The sequence below is a fragment of the Rhinoderma darwinii genome, chromosome 2 (assembly GCF_050947455.1).
Source record: "Rhinoderma darwinii isolate aRhiDar2 chromosome 2, aRhiDar2.hap1, whole genome shotgun sequence".
Classification (NCBI taxonomy): domain Eukaryota; kingdom Metazoa; phylum Chordata; class Amphibia; order Anura; family Rhinodermatidae; genus Rhinoderma; species Rhinoderma darwinii.
Window position 1 is genome coordinate 402,578,943 of NC_134688.1, and position 6,357 is coordinate 402,585,299.

Below are 6,357 nucleotides of genomic sequence, written 5' to 3' on the forward strand. Positions count from 1 at the left end.
AGCAATTGCACCGGAGCACCGTCAAAGTCCAGAACCCCCTTGTTACATGCTTGACGCATAATGGATTCTTTGATTTGAAAGAAATGTATCCTGCACACTACATCACGTGGCCTCGCCAGATCTGTGCTTTTCGGACCCAAGGTGCGATGTGCTCTATCAATTTCCAACCGGGAGTCAACTGGTTTTTCCAATAATGTGTTAAATATCCCAGTCAATGTGGGAATGAGATCCTGGAGTACTGTGGCTTCAGGGATACCTCTAACTCTGATGTAATTCCTTCTAATGCGATTTTCAGCATCATCCGCCATATCAAATAACAATTGAATGTGGGCCGAATGCTGGTCTAGTAAACTTTGTTGGGAAACCTGTTGCTGTTGAAGTGTCTGCGTGGTTACTTCAATTGCCGCCACAGCAGTATTAATATGATGAATGTCCTCTTTCAGAGAACGTATCTCTGTTTTGCACACCGCTTCAAGGCGGGAAATATATCCCTCCATAACCGTTTTAGTGGGAATGGCTGCCATTTGTGATGTGAGCGCCAATAAATCGCGACCCCGCTCAGTGCCCTGTGAAGGGTCCATGGGAGACTCACCCCGGACCAGGAGAGATGGAAAGTCCTGTGTCAGCTCCGAGGACGACCTCGCTCCTGGAGGCACTGCAGACGCGACCGCACCCCAGACCGCCATATTGGATTGCTGAGACGAGGAAGCAGGTGACCCAGAGTCCGCAAAATAATGAGGAATGCCGCTCCTCGTCCTCCCTTGGTCGCTTCTTGCCGGTGTGGTAGTTTTACTGCGTGCTCCCCTTCGCATTAGTGCGATGTAAAGTGCTGTTAGACGCTGTTAATCGGGCTGGAAGTCAGTCAGGACGCCGGAGCTCTCACACCACACGTCTCACCAGCGCCATGTCCAGGCCACGCCCCCCGAAAAAAAATCATTTTTAATTAGTTCGATTTATTACAAAGTCTCCTATATTCGCTTGACTTTTGCAAAGTTTGTTAAAAAGTTTGTGACCATTTAAGTGCTAGTACCTGCAGTTACCAGACAGCCACAGTGCACCACATTGGAGATGGGGTGACCAATGCTGGAGTTGTGGTTTTTCCTCTGTCAGGCTTCTTAGCGGGTGATGACATTGTAAGTGTAATGTCATGGGTTTGGTGATGTCACCACTAATTACATCATCGGGTGGGTTGTCAAGAATATGAGGCACGGTCAGTGACATTGTATGATGTTTCCTCTTTAAGGCCTTATGATCATGAGCGTGTCCAATTTGCATCTGCAGAGAACAGAGCATTTTTCATCCATATGAATATCCATGTGGTTTTTGTGTGTCATCCATTTTTCTCGTCCGTTTTCCTCCTCTGCAAGCACTTCCTGGTTTCCCTTTTTTTTTTTTTCTGCATTTCTTTAGCATCCATAAAAAACCCACAGCACACAGATGTCGTCTGTGTGCTGTGATATTTTTTTTTAACGCACCCATAGACTTCAATGAGCGAAAAACTGACCAGAATAGGGCATTCTATGAGTTTCTTGCAACACACATTCCAGTGAAAAAAATGATATGTGAATAGCCCCATTGACTTGTACAGGTCAGCGTGCTGTCAGTTGTTAAAACACGTCCGAAAAATATATTAGTGTGAATAAGGCCTATGGCCCCAAATTAAGCAGTGACATCACATCGGGTGTCGACCCTATCAATTAAGAGCAAGGGCCCGCAGCAGCTTGACAGCCTCGGCAGATGCACTCAGGAGGAGGGGTGGCCCAGACAGGAGGCTTGAAACATACTCTTTAATGCTCCATGGTGGGTGATGATGCCATGGGTGCCAAAGTTAATGCTTTTTTGACGGCACTGCTGAGGAAATCTATTAAGGGACATTCGTATATTCACACTGTATAGGCAGTATATGGTGTCATGAAGTATATCTAAACAGGTGGTTTTTTCAGTGTGGCTTATCATTTCAAAACAATGTGAAAAACGTTGCTGTAGTATGTCTAGCCCTACATTTGAAAACCCACATCCACACGTGTGCTCTTTTGGAGCATCCGAAAAGAACTGCTATATACAATTAAACACCTTTAATCTAAGCTTGCTGAGCAGGGGACCCTGAATTTATGACATCAATATGCCCTATAAATGTTTCTTTTGGTCTGAAAGGGCCTCTTATAACACACAGGGGGAGCAACTATTTCATAATTTTATTAGACAACCGGAAGTTTTTACTCCCACTAACTGTGTGGTAATAATTTTATAAAACAATAAAACTTTATTAATATCACTAATACAAGATATATTTATTGACCGTATTCACCGCATACAAAAGATTTTCTACCTAAGAAGGTGGATTGGTAGATGGCTAGTCTACATGGATTTGTGAATCAAACTTGATTCCCTAAATCAGCCTCCCTCCATGTTTCACCACCTATAGGGGAGATATAGGTGAAGACAAGCCAGACAATTCACAGGAACTTATTTAGGGCAGAGGTAGAAACGAGCGTTGGGTTCAGCTCGTCGTATGAATGTGAGGAATTCCTCCATTCTCTAGTATTGCCTCATTTATCCTGAGGAGTTTGGAATTTTAGGACAATACTTGTAATTGGTCACTCATATTAGCATCAATGGGAGAAATGCCTCCACCTTCTCAGGTAGAAAATCTTTTGATCTTGTGACAATTTCAATGTCCATAATTATAAGGCAATATCCGAATGCTTGTCCTTTTGTTACTAGCTTATGGTACCATTGGGAGGAATGCCTCCATTAACGATCTAGTAATCCATTAGTCTATGGTACTAGTATATTACGTTATGGTATTATTGGGAGAAATGCCTCCATTCGCCATTTGGTAATTCAATAAATTCTTCAAATTGATCAAATTCTTCAGGATAGATTTCGAACAATAGGGATGTTCCCTGAAATATCTACCTATTAGTAAGACTATATAAATATTGTCAATGATTAGTCAGTCACGGACACCTTTTAACTCACAATTTGTCTGTTTTGTATGTGGTGAATACATTCAATAAGTATATTTTGATATTAAATAGTTATTTTGTTTTATAAAATTATTACCACACAGTGGGACTAAAAACTTTTTGGTTTATGTGTTCAGACCATCCTGTTGTCTAATAAAATTATCAATATGCCCTAATAGGGCCCCCCGGATGTCTTGCTTATTTTGATTATAGTTTATTGCTGCTTTATTTTATACAAATAACTAATTGAGTATTTTGAAAGGGAGAGTGTTATAAATTCATCCCCTGCTCATATGCCCTATTAGGGTATGGGGACGTCGCTTGGGATCCCCCTATAAGAGCAGCTCCTGCACTGGTGGTACAGGTTTTGCCACGCAATAAGAGCTGATCGACAGGAGTAAGAGAAGCCATACACTCGCTAGCTGCATTTTAAAAAGTGGCTGTCTTGGCAGACATATGCCTGTCCTTATTTGTGGGTTAAGTCTTTGATTTATGTATTTTTTGTAATTATCAACATCTCTAGAGAAACACTGTACATGTATTATATGTATTTCAAGCAGTTGCATGAATGTGTTCAAGAAAGAAATGTTGCCCTCTAGTGTGCAATATGATTATTTAATCCTACTATAAATGGTCATGTGTCTTGTGGGCAACCTTTCTTATCCAATGACTTGCTCCTAGTTATGTTGAGCCACAGTTGCATAAAAATTACATGAAATTTGCATGTACTTGTGACCCGCACATGACTCAACAAACTGCAACTGTCATGTGACAGTTGCTATTAATGTTGTCACAGTGTAGCCCCAGTCCTCTTCACTAAGGACAAACCAATTCATTATGCATTAAAAAAAATTCTGGTCTGCACTTAGTATACTTCCACAGTTCACCGCAACAAATCTATCTGCCCACCTGGCTATGACACCTATATAAGTTTGTTTGACATCTCATTCCAAAACCATAGGCATTAATATGGAGTTGACCCCCCCCCCCCTCCTTTGCAGCTATAACAGCCTCCACTCTTCTGGGAAATCCTTCCACAAAATCTTAGGCCTCATTTACACGAGCATGTGCGTTTTGCGCGCGCAAAAAACGCTGCGTTTTGCGCGCGCAAAAGGCACTTGGCAGCTCCGTGTGTCATCCGTGTATGATGCGCGGCTGCGTGATTTTCGCGCAGCCGCCATCATAGAGATGAGGCTAGTCGACGCCCGTCACTGTCCAAGGTGCTGAAAGAGCTAACTGATCGGCAGTAACTCTTTCAGCACCCTCGACAGTGAATGCCGAACACAATATACACCAACCTGTGAATAAAAAAAGACTTTCATACTTACCAAGAACTTCCTGCTTCCCCCAGTCCGGGCTCCCGGCCGTTGCCTTGGTGACGCGTCCCTCTCTTGTCATCCGGCCCCACCTCCCAGGATGACGCCGCAGTCCATGAGACCGCTGCAGCCTGTGATTGGCTGCAGCCTGTGCTTGGCCTGTGATTGGCTGCAGCTGTCACTTGGACTGAACTGTCATCCCGGGAGGTCGGACCGGAGTTATCGGTAAGTCAGAACGTCTTTTTTTTTTTACAGGTTCATGGATTTTCGGAGTGGAAGTCACTGTCCATGGTGCTGAACCAGTTTAACGCTTTCAGCACCGTGGACAGTGACTGTCTCCTGACGTCGCGTACCCGAACATTTTTTACCGGTTTCGGTCAAAACGAGTTTGGCCGAACCCGGTGAAGTTCGGTGCGCTCATCTCGAATTTGACACTCCGTTTGGATGTTTGTAAACAGAAAAGCACGTGGTGCTTTTCTGTTTACATTCAGGAGTTTGACAGCTCTTGCGCGAATCACGCAGTTCGCACGGAAGTGCTTCCGTGCGGCATGCGTGGTTTTCACGCACCCATTGACTTCAATGGGTGCGTGAGTGCGCGAAAAACGCACGATTATAGAACATGTCGTGAGTTTTTTTCTGCGCACACGCGCTGAGCGCAATTCACGCATCGTCTAAACTGCCCCATTGACTAATATAGGTGCGTACGACATGCGTGCAAAGCACGCGCGTCGCACGCGCGTATATTACGTTCGTGTAAATGAGGCCTTAGAGTGTATCTGTGGGAATTTGCGCCTATGAGGTCAGGGCTCCGTGCGGGCCACCTGAGTTCCTCCACACCAAAATCCTTCACACCATGTCTTTATGAACCTTGCTTTGTGAACGGGGGCACATGTTGAAACAGGAAGGGGCCTAAATCCCGAAGAACATCCCCAGATAATTATCCCTCCACCAAACTTTACAGTTGGCACTATAGCTTCTTGTTGCTAAAGTTCTCATGGCACCCCAAACCCAGATTCGTCCATCAGACAGCCAGATATTGAAACGTGATTCATCTCTCCAGAAAACATGTTTCCACTGCTCCGGAGTCCAGTCGTAGTATGCTTTCCACCAGTTGGCATTGTACATGGTGATCTTAGGCTTGTGTGCAGCTGCTCGACCATGAAAAACCAATTCATGAAGCTCCTGACGCTCAGTTCTTGTGCTGATGTCACTTCCAGAGGCAGCCCGCTCTGTGGGTCTACAGCTTCCTAGATGCTTCCACTTCACAATAATAGTGCTTACAGTTGACCAGGGCAGATCTAGCAGACCAGAAACTTCACAAACTGACGTGTGTCGAAGTTGACATCCTATCACAGTGCTATAAGTCACCGACCTCTTCAGTACGACCCATACTACTACCAATATTTGACTATGGAGAATACATGGCGGTGTGCATGATTGTATGCACCTGTTTACAATGGTTGCGACTAAAACACCTGGACTAAACAATGAGGAGGGGTGTCCACATACTTTTGGACATACTGTTTAACTTTTGGAATGGAAATGTTCATGCATTACGTGTGTACTCTTCCTAGTTTTGTAAAAAAAAAAAAAAAAAACAACTACATTTCAGTGTGCTGAACAAGAATACTATAATAAAGATGTGGAGTTGGTTCAATAGTAGAGGGTTCTATAGCGAGTAGATGAACAGCTTCATAAGTCATGGTAGGGATGATCTTCCAAGCTATTCATTAATGCACAGAAATGTTTGGCTTCGATAAGAACAAAAACATGGATGTTCGCATCACAGCAAAAAAAAACCTGCTATTCCCTTTAATGAACTGTCCACCCTAACTGTTAGAGTGATCATATTAAAATATTTTAGCAGGTCAGATGATTTTCTGTTCAGAAATCATTTTGCTCATTTACATATAGAAATTATCACTGTTTGGTCGTATGTGGTCGAATTGTAAGAAAAATCACAATGTTAAACATCACAGCAGTAATACCGTGTGTATATATATATATATATATGTGTGTGTGTGCGCGCCAAAGACGGAATCAGATCCTGTCTAAGCAAATCCCAAACAAAA